We start from the raw sequence: 15162 nt of genomic DNA, 5'->3' as shown, positions 1-15162 counted from the left end.
AAATGCTGAAAAAAAGTCATAACATTGAATGTTGAAAAAATCATGAAAAAGTCAAATAAGTCATGGTATAGCATGTTGAAAAAGGTCATAATATAGTATGTCAAAAAAAATCATAAAAAGTCATAGTATAGCATGTTGAAAAAAGTCACAAAAATATCATAGTATAGGCATGTCAAAAGAAGTTATAGTATAGTATGCCCAAATAAGTCTCAAATGTCATAGTATAGTACGTGGAAATAGTATAGTAATTTGAAAAATTAAATCACATTTCATCATATATCATGACATTCCCCTCCTCTGTGGTGCAGATGTAGTGGAACACCCCTCTGGCTGTTGTAGAATGGCACAGTCAATGGCCAATTGTTCAGACTAATCTACTTAACCCTGTAAAGCCTGACACATCATATAATATTCAGAAAATTCAGATTTTTTTATATTGAAGTGTTTATTGGACCTTTAGTAAAAAAAATAAATAAAAAAAATAATTGTATTTACATATATGATTTTTTTTTTGTATCACATTTGATACATCAGGCATATTTGTCAATTTATTGATCACAACAATGTTTATTTTAGAAACAATAATTAATGATTTTCATTGCTTTTGGAACATTTGGAACATTTCAGTTGGTTTGGTTCTTATTTTTTCCCAAACAGCAACCTTTTTACAACCTGTTTGTTTCGCCTCGTGGCAGGAAAAGCACAGTTTCTGTCCTTGTTCAGGCAAAGATGGACTTTACATTTCCCACAGTAGACATGGGAGAAGTGATTGCCTGTGCATTGCTTGCAACTGATTGTTTACTCTGAATTTCTTTTTTTTTAATTAATTCATTAATTAACAATATAAAAAAAGGTTATGATAGCCAAGGATTTTCTTTTTTATACATAAAAAACATACATTTTCACTCAATTTATCTTACTACCTTTAATTACTTTAATTAAATGACCAAAACAGTGTATTTGGCATTGTGATATGGCATAATCCAGAGTGCATAATGAAATACGATACAAGGATTTACAGGTGAATTATTACTTTATAAATCTGCTGTATCATATTTGATACCTATGTTTTCAACACGATTTTACTATAAAATAAGGAACGAAATATGAAGTAATTATAGTTTGCTTCAATACAGTAAATAGTCATATTGAAATATTAGTAACACTATAAATGTTATTCTTACCGTAACGGTTTCAAAATTAGCAACGATTTCCCTGCCGAAAACGAAAGAGTCACTTTGTGACGGCTGCCATTTTGGAAATGGAATTTAAAAGCCTGCTACTGCCTGCAGTGCATGGAAACTCCACCAGATGGTATCAGACATGTATAGGATTGTATACAACCGTTTTTTCAGGAAAGTATTGCTCATGTTAACATGTTAATTACGTAGAGGTCTCTGAAACTCACGTATCAAATATGATACAAATGGCGCTAAAGCAGGTGTGATGCAGCAGCTCAGTCTTTTGCCAGAAGGATGGTCAGCTACAAGAAACTGACAGGAAAGTTGTTCACACTTTTATCAACCTTAACTACATTTTCCTTCACTGTGTGCGCTCAACCTAGAAAATTAAAGTAGGCCAAAACGAGTGTCTTTGTTTCATATCCTGATATTATTATATTACTTAAAAGAACTGGGAAACATCACCTTCACTGTGCCTGATTGATCGTATAGGTAGTTGCAGCCGCAACAGCATAATATATTGAAACTAGAAAATGCATTTCAATCAGGAGAGACTTGTTTTATAATTTAACAATGATTTATTATACAAGCAACAAATATGAAAAGTGCAAAGTCTTTGGCGATTGGACTCCATCCTGAAGTAATATCACCGAGGGTAGGGATACTGAGGTCCAATAGGCCTAATCCCCCTGGAGTCCAGACACTGGTGGTGGTGGTGAAAGGCGTTGCTGCAACCTGATGATGAATCAGGAGCATGACTGTGATGCTGACTGGAGGTGACTGGGGTGGAGGAGTGTCGCATCTGCTTAACACTGAAATGACAACTGACAGCAGCAGAGAGGAGAAGACTTTTTCAAGTTTGACCGCAATGATGTGATTGGCTTAAGGAAACAGTGTGCAGAATCTGGTTGGTTACTTAACAGTGCACGCCCCCAATCAGCTGATAGAGTAATTACAAGGAGAGGACAGACAGAGATTACGAATGTTTGTCTTCCTGACTGAACTTGCGCTTATGCTTCATTTCCTGTTGAAAATGTGTTGGAATGCTGAAAGCTGAAATGAAATGCAAAAACATTGCTGAAAATACAGAAATGGGAGACTACCTGTCTGAAAAATGTTGAAGCCCGAAAACATTTAAACTGCAATGCTGAAAACCCTTCTAATTGAAACGTCTAACTATAGTGTCAGTAGCTGAAAATATGAGAAAGAAGAAGGCTTTGAAAGTTGAAGAAGTTTAACAGGATTTGAAGATTTTCTCCATAGATATCCCATTTAAAACAAATTGCAAAAAGCTTAATAATTCAAAAAGTTTAAAGATTACAATTATGAAAAGTCATATCATCCCTCTCCTGAAAGAGCTGAACATTTTGAAATTCAAACTGTTTCTGTGGCTTAAAAAATGTCAGTAGTGATATTTGTAGTAGTAGTAGTAGAAGTTGTAGTTGTAGTCAGACATTTTTACTGTACCAATTAGGAAATATTTCAAAGTAAAAGTCATATATTTGTACCAAGAAAATATCTAATAACTGAATATTTGAAGTGTTATAAAAGAGTTTTCTCAATAATTCCAGACAATGACTGATTTATGTGTTCAAGACATCTTTGACAACAACCATGCTAAAAATCTGACAATTTTACTGTACAGTTAGACATTTTCTCTGTTCAAATATATGACTTTCACGATGACATATTTCTTAATTGGTACAGTAAGATTGTTTAATTTTCTGCATGGGTGGAGTCAGAGATGTCCTCAACACATGCATATCAGAGAGGATTCTGGCCTTCAAAAAAAAGCCAAAACTGCTGTATTTGGATGTATTAAATGCCATTAGTGATAATAAAGTGAAATATATAGTTTGGTATATGAGAAAATTCAAATGGCACACATTGTGCCAAAATTACCATTTTGGAGACCTCGCCTGAAATGTCTGTACTAAAACCTCTCATTTTGTTCTGCTTCACTTTATGAAAGTTGTCAAACTTTGCAGAGAAACAGTTCACATAGTGTGCTATGATTTGGGAGAGGCTTAGACTTGCAGTTGCATTATTCAAAAGAGATAATCATCCTGAAAATGCATTTTATTTCAGGCGAACCTGAAACTTTTCAATTTGTGCTGTGTGCCATCTTCGTTTTCTCTTAACCAGTAACATACATAATGATATTTAAACATCTGAAAAAATCTCACAAGTGTTTCTTTTATTATGACACCAACAATATTCAAATACACCTAGTGGTTGCAGAGATATACTCTTTTTAGTATGGGTATACATGTATGGGTATGATATATTGAAAAAATAGGGTTCAAGAGGTTTTAAACTGTTTCCTTGACTAATTTCAAACCATGTCCTGAGTTTCTGCATGTTGTACAACAACACAAGTCTTAGCGTTCTCTCACACTGGCGTTGAGGTCAAGTATTCGTGGCTGTGCCTGTCTTAGGTTGTCCCCAGGTTTAACAGGAGGGATCTTACCCGTCATAGGCGAATCAGTCTTCCATACTCGCCTGTTTTTTTTAACATGGCTTTTTTTTTAATTTATCTTTTAAAATGTTTCCTTAACTAATTTCAAATTTCAAACCATGTCCTGAGTTTCTGTATGTTGTACAACAACACAAGTCTCAGCGTTCTCGCACACTGAGCCTGCTCACAGTGGTGTTGAGGTCAAGTATTCGTGGCTGTGGCTGTCTTAGGTTGTCCCCAGGTTTAACAGGGGGGATCTTACCCGTCATAGGCGAATCAGTCTTCCATACTCACCTGTTTTTTTGAACATGGCTTTTTTAAATTTATCTTTTAAAATGTTTCCTTAACTAATTTCAAACCATGTCCTGAGTTTCTGCATGTTGTACAACACAAGTCTCAGCGTTCTCGCACACTGAGCCTACTCACACTGGCGTTGAGGTCAGGTATTCGTGGCTGTGCCTGTCTTAGGTTGTCCCCAGGTTTAACAGGGGGGATCTTACCCGTCATAGGCGAACCAGTCTTCCATACTCGCCTGTTTTTTTGAACATGGGTTTTTAAAAATGTATCTTTTAAAATGTTTCCTTAACTAATTTCAAACCATGTCCTGAGTTTCTGCATGTTGTACAACAACACAAGTCTTAGCGTTCTCTCACACTGGCGTTGAGGTCAAGTATTCGTGGCTGTGCCTGTCTTAGGTTGTCCCCAGGTTTAACAGGGGGTATCTTACCCGTCATAGGCGAACCAGTCTTCCATACTCGCCTGTTTTTTTGAACATGGCTTTTTTAAATTTATCTTTTAAAATGTTTCCTTAACTAATTTCAAACCATGTCCTGAGTTTCTGCATGTTGTACAACACAAGTCTCAGCGTTCTCGCACACTGAGCCTGCTCACACTGGCGTTGAGGTCAGGTATTCGTGGCTGTGCCTGTCTTAGGTTGTCCCCAGGTTTAACAGGGGGGATCTTACCCGTCATAGGCGAACCAGTCTTCCATACTCGCCTGTTTTTTTGAACATGGCTTTTTAAAAATGTATCTTTTTGATTGACTAACAGTGCTGTCAGTCTTCTCTACGTGAATATAGCTCAATTCTATTGGCTCTAATGCGTCAAAAGAAGTGTCAATCACTGAAATCAACCAATGGGTTGCTGAGATATAGCCCTGAGTCATCACAGGGGTCTGAAATCGAAAAAAAAAAAACTCTACTAGGCAGAACAACAGAGAGAGGGTGCAGAGAAGATTCTGGCTTTCAAAAAAAAACTAAAAACTGCTGTATTTGGATGTATTAAACGCCATTAGTGATATACAAGTGAAATATATAGTTTGGTACATGAGGAATTTCAAATGACACACATTGTGCCAAAATGACCATTTTGGAGACCTCGCCTGAAATGTCTGTACTAAAACCTTTCTAATTTTGTTCTACTTCACTTTATGAAAGTCAAACTTTTCAGAGAAACAGTTCACATAGTGTGCTATGATTTGGGAGAGGCTTAGACTTGCAGTTACATCATTCAAAAGAGATAATCATCCTGAAAGTCCTTTATTTTTCAGGCCGACCTGAAACTTTTCAATTTGTGCTGTGTGCCATCTTCATTTACTCTTAACCAGTAAAATACATACGATATTTACATATCTGAACAAATCTCACAAGTGTTCCATTAATTATAACACCAGAATTATACAAATACACCTTGTGGTTGCAGAGATATACTCTTTATAGTATGGGTATGCAATTTTCGAGGAGACGCCTAAAAAATAGGGTTAGGGTTCAAGAGGTTTTAAACTGTTTCCTTGACTAATTTCAAACCATGTCCTGAGTTTCTGCATGTTGTACAACAACACAAGTCTCAGCGTTCTCGCACACTGAGCCTGCTCACAGTGGTGTTGAGGTCAAGTATTCGTGGCTGTGCCTGTCTTAGGTTGTCCCCAGGTTTAACAGGGGGGATCTTACCCGTCATAGGCGAATCAGTCTTCCATACTCGCCTGTTTTTTTGAACATGGCTTTTTTAAATTTATCTTTTAAAATGTTTCCTTAACTAATTTCAAACCATGTCGTGAGTTTCTGCATGTTGTACAACACAAGTCTCAGCGTTCTCGCACACTGTGCCTGCTCACACTGGCGTTGAGGTCAGGTATTCGTGGCTGTGCCTGTCTTAGGTTGTCCCCAGGTTTAACAGGGGGGATCTTACCCGTCATAGGCGAACCAGTCTTCCATACTCGCCTGTTTTTTTGAAGATGGGTTTTTAAAAATGTATCTTTTAAAATGTTTCCTTAACTAATTTCAAACCATGTCCTGAGTTTCTGCATGTTGTACAACAACACAAGTCTCAGCGTTCTAGCACACTGGCGTTGAGGTCAAGTATTCGTGGCTGTGCCTGTCTTAGGTTGTCCCCAGGTTTAACAGGGGGGATCTTACCCGTCATAGGCGAACCAGTCTTCCATACTCGCCTGTTTTTTTGAACATGGCTTTTTAAAAATGTATCTTTTAAAATGTTTCCTTAACTAATTTCAAACCATGTCCTGAGTTTCTGCATGTTGTACAACAACACAAGTCTTAGCGTTCTGTCACACTGGCGTTGAGGTCAAGTATTCGTGGCTGTGCCTGTCTTAGGTTGTCCCCAGGTTTAACAGGGGGGATCTTACCCGTCATAGGCGAACCAGTCTTCCATACTCGCCTGTTTTTTTGAACATGGCTTTTTAAAAATGTATCTTTTTGATTGACTAACAGTGCTGTCAGTCTTCTCTACGTGAATATAGCTCAATTCTATTGGCTCTAACGCGTCAAAAGAGGTGTCAATCACTGAAATCAACCAATGGGTTGCTGAGATATAGCCCTGAGTCATCACAGGGGTCTGAAATCGAAAAAAAAAAAAACTCTACTAGGCAGAACAACAGAGAGAGGGTGCAGAGAAGATTCTGGCTTTCAAAAAAAAACTAAAAACTGCTGTATTTGGATGTATTAAATGCCATTAGTGATATACAAGTGAAATATATAGTTTGGTACATGAGGAATTTCAAATGACACACATTGTGCCAAAATGACCATTTTGGAGACCTCGCCTGAAATGTCTGTACTAAAACCTTTCTAATTTTCTTCTACTTCACTTTATGAAAGCCAAACTTTTCAGAGAAACAGTTCACATAGTGTGCTATGATTTGGGAGAGGCTTAGACTTGCAGTTACATCATTCAAAAGAGATAATCATCCTGAAAGTGCTTTATTTTTCAGGCCGACCTGAAACTTTTCAATTTGTGCTGTGTGCCATCTTCATTTACTCTTAACCAGTAAAATACATACGATATTTACATATCTGAACAAATCTCACAAGTGTTCCATTAATTATAACACCAGAATTATACAAATACACCTTGTGGTTGCAGAGATATACTCTTTATAGTATGGGTATGCAATTTTCGAGCAGACGCCTAAAAAATAGGGTTAGGGTTCAAGAGGTTTTAAACTGTTTCCTTGACTAATTTCAAACCATGTCCTGAGTTTCTGCATGTTGTACAACAACACAAGTCTCAGCGTTCTCGCACACTGAGCCTGCTCACAGTGGCGTTGAGGTCAAGTATTCGTGGCTGTGCCTGTCTTAGGTTGTCCCCAGGTTTAACAGGGGGGATCTTACCCGTCATAGGCGAACCAGTCTTCCATACTCGCCTGTTTTTTTAAACATGGGTTTTTAAAAATGTATCTTTTAAAATGTTTCCTCAACTAATTTCAAACCATGTCCTGAGTTTCAGCATGTTGTACAACAACACAAGTCTTAGCGTTCTCTCACACTGGCGTTGAGGTCAAGTATTCGTGGCTGTGCCTGTCTTAGGTTGTCCCCAGGTTTAACAGGGGGGATCTTACCCGTCATAGGCGAATCAGTCTTCCATACTCGCCTGTTTTTTTGAACATGGCTTTTTTAAATTTATCTTTTAAAATGTTTCCTTAACTAATTTCAAACCATGTCGTGAGTTTCTGCATGTTGTACAACACAAGTCTCAGCGTTCTCGCACACTGTGCCTGCTCACACTGGCGTTGAGGTCAGGTATTCGTGGCTGTGCCTGTCTTAGGTTGTCCCCAGGTTTAACAGGGGGGATCTTACCCGTCATAGGCGAACCAGTCTTCCATACTCGCCTGTTTTTTTGAATATGGGTTTTTAAAAATGTATCTTTTAAAATGTTTCCTTAACTAATTTCAAACCATGTCCTGAGTTTCTGCATGTTGTACAACAACACAAGTCTCAGCGTTCTAGCACACTGGCGTTGAGGTCAAGTATTCGTGGCTGTGCCTGTCTTAGGTTGTCCCCAGGTTTAACAGGGGGGATCTTACCCGTCATAGGCGAACCAGTCTTCCATACTCGCCTGTTTTTTTGAACATGGCTTTTTAAAAATGTATCTTTTAAAATGTTTCCTTAACTAATTTCAAACCATGTCCTGAGTTTCTGCATGTTGTACAACAACACAAGTCTCAGCGTTCTAGCACACTGGCGTTGAGGTCAAGTATTCGTGGCTGTGCCTGTCTTAGGTTGTCCCCAGGTTTAACAGGGGGGATCTTACCCGTCATAGGCGAACCAGTCTTCCATACTCGCCTGTTTTTTTGAACATGGCTTTTTAAAAATGTATCTTTTTGATTGACTAACAGTGCTGTCAGTCTTCTCTACGTGAATATAGCTCAATTCTATTGGCTCTAACGCGTCAAAAGAGGTGTCAATCACTGAAATCAACCAATGGGTTGCTGAGATATAGCCCTGAGTCATCACAGGGGTCTGAAATCGAAAAAAAAAAAAACTCTACTAGGCAGAACAACAGAGAGAAGGTGCAGAGAAGATTCTGGCTTTCAAAAAAAAAACTAAAAACTGCTGTATTTGGATGTATTAAACGCCATTAGTGATATACAAGTGAAATATATAGTTTGGTACATGAGGAATTTCAAATGACACACATTGTGCCAAAATGACCATTTTGGAGACCTCGCCTGAAATGTCTGTACTAAAACCTTTCTAATTTTCTTCTACTTCACTTTATGAAAGCCAAACTTTTCAGAGAAACAGTTCACATAGTGTGCTATGATTTGGGAGAGGCTTAGACTTGCAGTTACATCATTCAAAAGAGATAATCATCCTGAAAGTGCTTTATTTTTCAGGCCGACCTGAAACTTTTCAATTTGTGCTGTGTGCCATCTTCATTTACTCTTAACCAGTAAAATACATACGATATTTACATATCTGAACAAATCTCACAAGTGTTCCATTAATTATAACACCAGAATTATACAAATACACCTTGTGGTTGCAGAGATATACTCTTTATAGTATGGGTATGCAATTTTCGAGCAGACGCCTAAAAAATAGGGTTAGGGTTCAAGAGGTTTTAAACTGTTTCCTTGACTAATTTCAAACCATGTCCTGAGTTTCTGCATGTTGTACAACAACACAAGTCTCAGAGTTCTCGCACACTGAGCCTGCTCACAGTGGCGTTGAGGTCAAGTATTCGTGGCTGTGCCTGTCTTAGGTTGTCCCCAGGTTTAACAGGGAGGATCTTACCCGTCATAGGCGAACCAGTCTTCCATACTCGCCTGTTTTTTTAAACATGGGTTTTTAAAAATGTATCTTTTAAAATGTTTCCTCAACTAATTTCAAACCATGTCCTGAGTTTCAGCATGTTGTACAACAACACAAGTCTTAGCGTTCTCTCACACTGGCGTTGAGGTCAAGTATTCGTGGCTGTGCCTGTCTTAGGTTGTCCCCAGGTTTAACAGGGGGGATCTTACCCGTCATAGGCGAATCAGTCTTCCATACTCGCCTGTTTTTTTGAACATGGCTTTTTTAAATTTATGTTTTAAAATGTTTCCTTAACTAATTTCAAACCATGTCCTGAGTTTCTGCATGTTGTACAACACAAGTCTCAGCGTTCTCGCACACTGAGCCTGCTCACACTGGCGTTGAGGTCAAGTATTCGTGGCTGTGCCTGTCTTAGGTTGTCCCCAGGTTTAACAGGGGGGATCTTACCCGTCATAGGCGAACCAGTCTTCCATACTCGCCTGTTTTTTTGAACATGGCTTTTTAAAAATGTATCTTTTTGATTGACTAACAGTGCTGTCAGTCTTCTCTACGTGAATATAGCTCAATTCTATTGGCTCTAACGCGTCAAAAGAGGTGTCAATCACTGAAATCAACCAATGGGTTGCTGAGATATAGCCCTGAGTCATCACAGGGGTCTGAAATCGAAAAAAAAAAAAACTCTACTAGGCAGAACAACAGAGAGAGGGTGCAGAGAAGATTCTGGCTTTCAAAAAAAAACTAAAAACTGCTGTATTTGGATGTATTAAACGCCATTAGTGATATACAAGTGAAATATATAGTTTGGTACATGAGGAATTTCAAATGACACACATTGTGCCAAAATGACCATTTTGGAGACCTCGCCTGAAATGTCTGTACTAAAACCTTTCTAATTTTGTTCTACTTCACTTTATGAAAGTCAAACTTTTCAGAGAAACAGTTCACATAGTGTGCTATGATTTGGGAGAGGCTTAGACTTGCAGTTACATCATTCAAAAGAGATAATCATCCTGAAAGTGCTTTATTTTTCAGGCCGACCTGAAACTTTTCAATTTGTGCTGTGTGCCATCTTCATTTACTCTTAACCAGTAAAATACATACGATATTTACATATCTGAACAAATCTCACAAGTGTTCCATTAATTATAACACCAGAATTATACAAATACACCTTGTGGTTGCAGAGATATACTCTTTATAGTATGGGTATGCAATTTTCGAGGAGACGCCTAAAAAATAGGGTTAGGGTTCAAGAGGTTTTAAACTGTTTCCTTGACTAATTTCAAACCATGTCCTGAGTTTCTGCATGTTGTACAACAACACAAGTCTCAGCGTTCTCGCACACTGAGCCTGCTCACAGTGGTGTTGAGGTCAAGTATTCGTGGCTGTGCCTGTCTTAGGTTGTCCCCAGGTTTAACAGGGGGGATCTTACCCGTCATAGGCGAACCAGTCTTCCATACTCGCCTGTTTTTTTGAACATGGGTTTTTAAAAATGTATCTTTTAAAATGTTTCCTTAACTAATTTCAAACCATGTCCTGAGTTTCTGCATGTTGTACAACAACACAAGTCTCAGCGTTCTAGCACACTGGCGTTGAGGTCAAGTATTCGTGGCTGTGCCTGTCTTAGGTTGTCCCCAGGTTTAACAGGGGGGATCTTACCCGTCATAGGCGAACCAGTCTTCCATACTCGCCTGTTTTTTTGAACATGGCTTTTTAAAAATGTATCTTTTTGATTGACTAACAGTGCTGTCAGTCTTCTCTACGTGAATATAGCTCAATTCTATTGGCTCTAACGCGTCAAAAGAGGTGTCAATCACTGAAATCAACCAATGGGTTGCTGAGATATAGCCCTGAGTCATCACAGGGGTCTGAAATCGAAAAAAAAAAAAACTCTACTAGGCAGAACAACAGAGAGAGGGTGCAGAGAAGATTCTGGCTTTCAAAAAAAAACTAAAAACTGCTGTATTTGGATGTATTAAACGCCATTAGTGATATACAAGTGAAATATATAGTTTGGTACATGAGGAATTTCAAATGACACACATTGTGCCAAAATGACCATTTTGGAGACCTCGCCTGAAATGTCTGTACTAAAACCTTTCTAATTTTCTTCTACTTCACTTTATGAAAGTCAAACTTTTCAGAGAAACAGTTCACATAGTGTGCTATGATTTGGGAGAGGCTTAGACTTGCAGTTACATCATTCAAAAGAGATAATCATCCTGAAAGTGCTTTATTTTTCAGGCCGACCTGAAACTTTTCAATTTGTGCTGTGTGCCATCTTCATTTACTCTTAACCAGTAAAATACATACGATATTTACATATCTGAACAAATCTCACAAGTGTTCCATTAATTATAACACCAGAATTATACAAATACACCTTGTGGTTGCAGAGATATACTCTTTATAGTATGGGTATGCAATTTTCGAGCAGACGCCTAAAAAATAGGGTTAGGGTTCAAGAGGTTTTAAACTGTTTCCTTGACTAATTTCAAACCATGTCCTGAGTTTCTGCATGTTGTACAACAACACAAGTCTCAGCGTTCTCGCACACTGAGCCTGCTCACAGTGGCGTTGAGGTCAAGTATTCGTGGCTGTGCCTGTCTTAGGTTGTCCCCAGGTTTAACAGGGAGGATCTTACCCGTCATAGGCGAACCAGTCTTCCATACTCGCCTGTTTTTTTAAACATGGGTTTTTAAAAATGTATCTTTTAAAATGTTTCCTCAACTAATTTCAAACCATGTCCTGAGTTTCAGCATGTTGTACAACAACACAAGTCTTAGCGTTCTCTCACACTGGCGTTGAGGTCAAGTATTCGTGGCTGTGCCTGTCTTAGGTTGTCCCCAGGTTTAACAGGGGGGATCTTACCCGTCATAGGCGAACCAGTCTTCCATACTCGCCTGTTTTTTTGAACATGGCTTTTTTAAATTTATCTTTTAAAATGTTTCCTTAACTAATTTCAAACCATGTCCTGAGTTTCTGCATGTTGTACAACAACACAAGTCTCAGCGTTCTAGCACACTGGCGTTGAGGTCAAGTATTCGTGGCTGTGCCTGTCTTAGGTTGTCCCCAGGTTTAACAGGGGGGATCTTACCCGTCATAGGCGAACCAGTCTTCCATACTCGCCTGTTTTTTTGAACATGGCTTTTTAAAAATGTATCTTTTTGATTGACTAACAGTGCTGTCAGTCTTCTCTACGTGAATATAGCTCAATTCTATTGGCTCTAACGCGTCAAAAGAGGTGTCAATCACTGAAATCAACCAATGGGTTGCTGAGATATAGCCCTGAGTCATCACAGGGGTCTGAAATCGAAAAAAAAAAAAAACTCTACTAGGCAGAACAACAGAGAGAGGGTGCAGAGAAGATTCTGGCTTTCAAAAAAAAACTAAAAACTGCTGTATTTGGATGTATTAAACGCCATTAGTGATATACAAGTGAAATATATAGTTTGGTACATGAGGAATTTCAAATGACACACATTGTGCCAAAATGACCATTTTGGAGACCTCGCCTGAAATGTCTGTACTAAAACCTTTCTAATTTTCTTCTACTTCACTTTATGAAAGTCAAACTTTTCAGAGAAACAGTTCACATAGTGTGCTATGATTTGGGAGAGGCTTAGACTTGCAGTTACATCATTCGAAAGAGATAATCATCCTGAAAGTGCTTTATTTTTCAGGCCGACCTGAAACTTTTCAATTTGTGCTGTGTGCCATCTTCATTTACTCTTAACCAGTAAAATACATACGATATTTACATATCTGAACAAATCTCACAAGTGTTCCATTAATTATAACACCAGAATTATACAAATACACCTTGTGGTTGCAGAGATATACTCTTTATAGTATGGGTATGCAATTTTCGAGCAGACGCCTAAAAAATAGGGTTAGGGTTCAAGAGGTTTTAAACTGTTTCCTTGACTAATTTCAAACCATGTCCTGAGTTTCTGCATGTTGTACAACACAAGTCTCAGCGTTCTCGCACACTGAGCCTGCTCACAGTGGTGTTGAGGTCAAGTATTCGTGGCTGTGCCTGTCTTAGGTTGTCCCCAGGTTTAACAGGGGGGATCTTACCCGTCATAGGCGAACCAGTCTTCCATACTCGCCTGTTTTTTTGAACATGGGTTTTTAAAAATGTATCTTTTAAAATGTTTCCTTAACTAATTTCAAACCATGTCCTGAGTTTCTGCATGTTGTACAACAACACAAGTCTCAGCGTTCTCTCACACTGGCGTTGAGGTCAGGTATTCGTGGCTGTGCCTGTCTTAGGTTGTCCCCAGGTTTAACAGGGGGGATCTTACCCGTCATAGGCGAATCAGTCTTCCTTACTCGCCTGTTTTTTTGAACATGGCTTTTTTAAATTTATCTTTTAAAATGTTTCCTTAACTAATTTCAAACCATGTCCTGAGTTTCTGCATGTTGTACAACACAAGTCTCAGCGTTCTCGCACACTGAGGCTGCTCACACTGGCGTTGAGGTCAAGTATTCGTGGCTGTGCCTGTCTTAGGTTGTCCCCAGGTTTAACAGGGGGGATCTTACCCGTCATAGGCGAACCAGTCTTCCATACTCGCCTGTTTTTTTGAACATGGCTTTTTAAAAATGTATCTTTTTGATTGACTAACAGTGCTGTCAGTCTTCTCTACGTGAATATAGCTCAATTCTATTGGCTCTAATGCGTCAAAAGAGGTGTCAATCACTGAAATCAACCAATGGGTTGCTGAGATATAGCCCTGAGTCATCACAGGGGTCTGAAATCGAAAAAAAAAAAACCTCTACTAGGCAGAACAACAGAGAGATGGTGCAGAGAAGATTCTGGCTTTCAAAAAAAAACTAAAAACTGCTGTATTTGGATGTATTAAACGCCATTAGTGATATACAAGTGAAATATATAGTTTGGTACATGAGGAATTTCAAATGACACACATTGTGCCAAAATGACCATTTTGGAGACCTCGCCTGAAATGTCTGTACTAAAACCTTTCTAATTTTGTTCTACTTCACTTTATGAAAGTCAAACTTTTCAGAGAAACAGTTCACATAGTGTGCTATGATTTGGGAGAGGCTTAGACTTGCAGTTACATCATTCAAAAGAGATAATCATCCTGAAAGTGCTTTATTTTTCAGGCCGACCTGAAACTTTTCAATTTGTGCTGTGTGCCATCTTCATTTACTCTTAACCAGTAAAATACATACGATATTTACATATCTGAACAAATCTCACAAGTGTTCCATTAATTATAACACCAGAATTATACAAATACACCTTGTGGTTGCAGAGATATACTCTTTATAGTATGGGTATGCAATTTTCGAGCAGACGCCTAAAAAATAGGGTTAGGGTTCAAGAGGTTTTAAACTGTTTCCTTGACTAATTTCAAACCATGTCCTGAGTTTCTGCATGTTGTACAACAACACAAGTCTTAGCGTTCTCTCACACTGGCGTTGAGGTCAAGTATTCGTGGCTGTGCCTGTCTTAGGTTGTCCCCAGGTTTAACAGGGGGGATCTTACCCGTCATAGGCGAATCAGTCTTCCATACTCGCCTGTTTTTTTGAACATGGCTTTTTTAAATTTATCTTTTAAAATGTTTCCTTAACTAATTTCAAACCATGTCCTGAGTTTCTGCATGTTGTACAACTACACAAGTCTCAGCGTTGGCAGCTGCCACAAAAGCTTGCCCCAGGAAGTGCCTCTAATAGTTGCCGCTGCCACGATTTGAGCCAGCATCTACTGCAGCCATGTCTGCCTTTGCACTGTAGCACCAGGATCATTACAACCATAACTGCTCGGTGATGGCACGGCGGCCACAAAACAGCACAACGAAAGTACAATGCAAATAAAATAAATTGCTCTTACTGTTCGTAGCACTCCTTCTGCGTTCAGGCTGTAAAGAGGACGTCCATGGCACTTCACAATGTATGAGGTGAAGAGGATTTCAAGTCTTCAATGTTTCACTCCTGCTGCAGAACC

The sequence above is a fragment of the Cebidichthys violaceus genome, unplaced genomic scaffold (assembly GCF_023349555.1).
Source record: "Cebidichthys violaceus isolate CVI_PGR_0920_01 unplaced genomic scaffold, fCebVio1.0.p SCAF_6, whole genome shotgun sequence".
Taxonomy (NCBI): domain Eukaryota; kingdom Metazoa; phylum Chordata; class Actinopteri; order Perciformes; family Stichaeidae; genus Cebidichthys; species Cebidichthys violaceus.
This window is presented reverse-complemented; position numbering follows the sequence as displayed.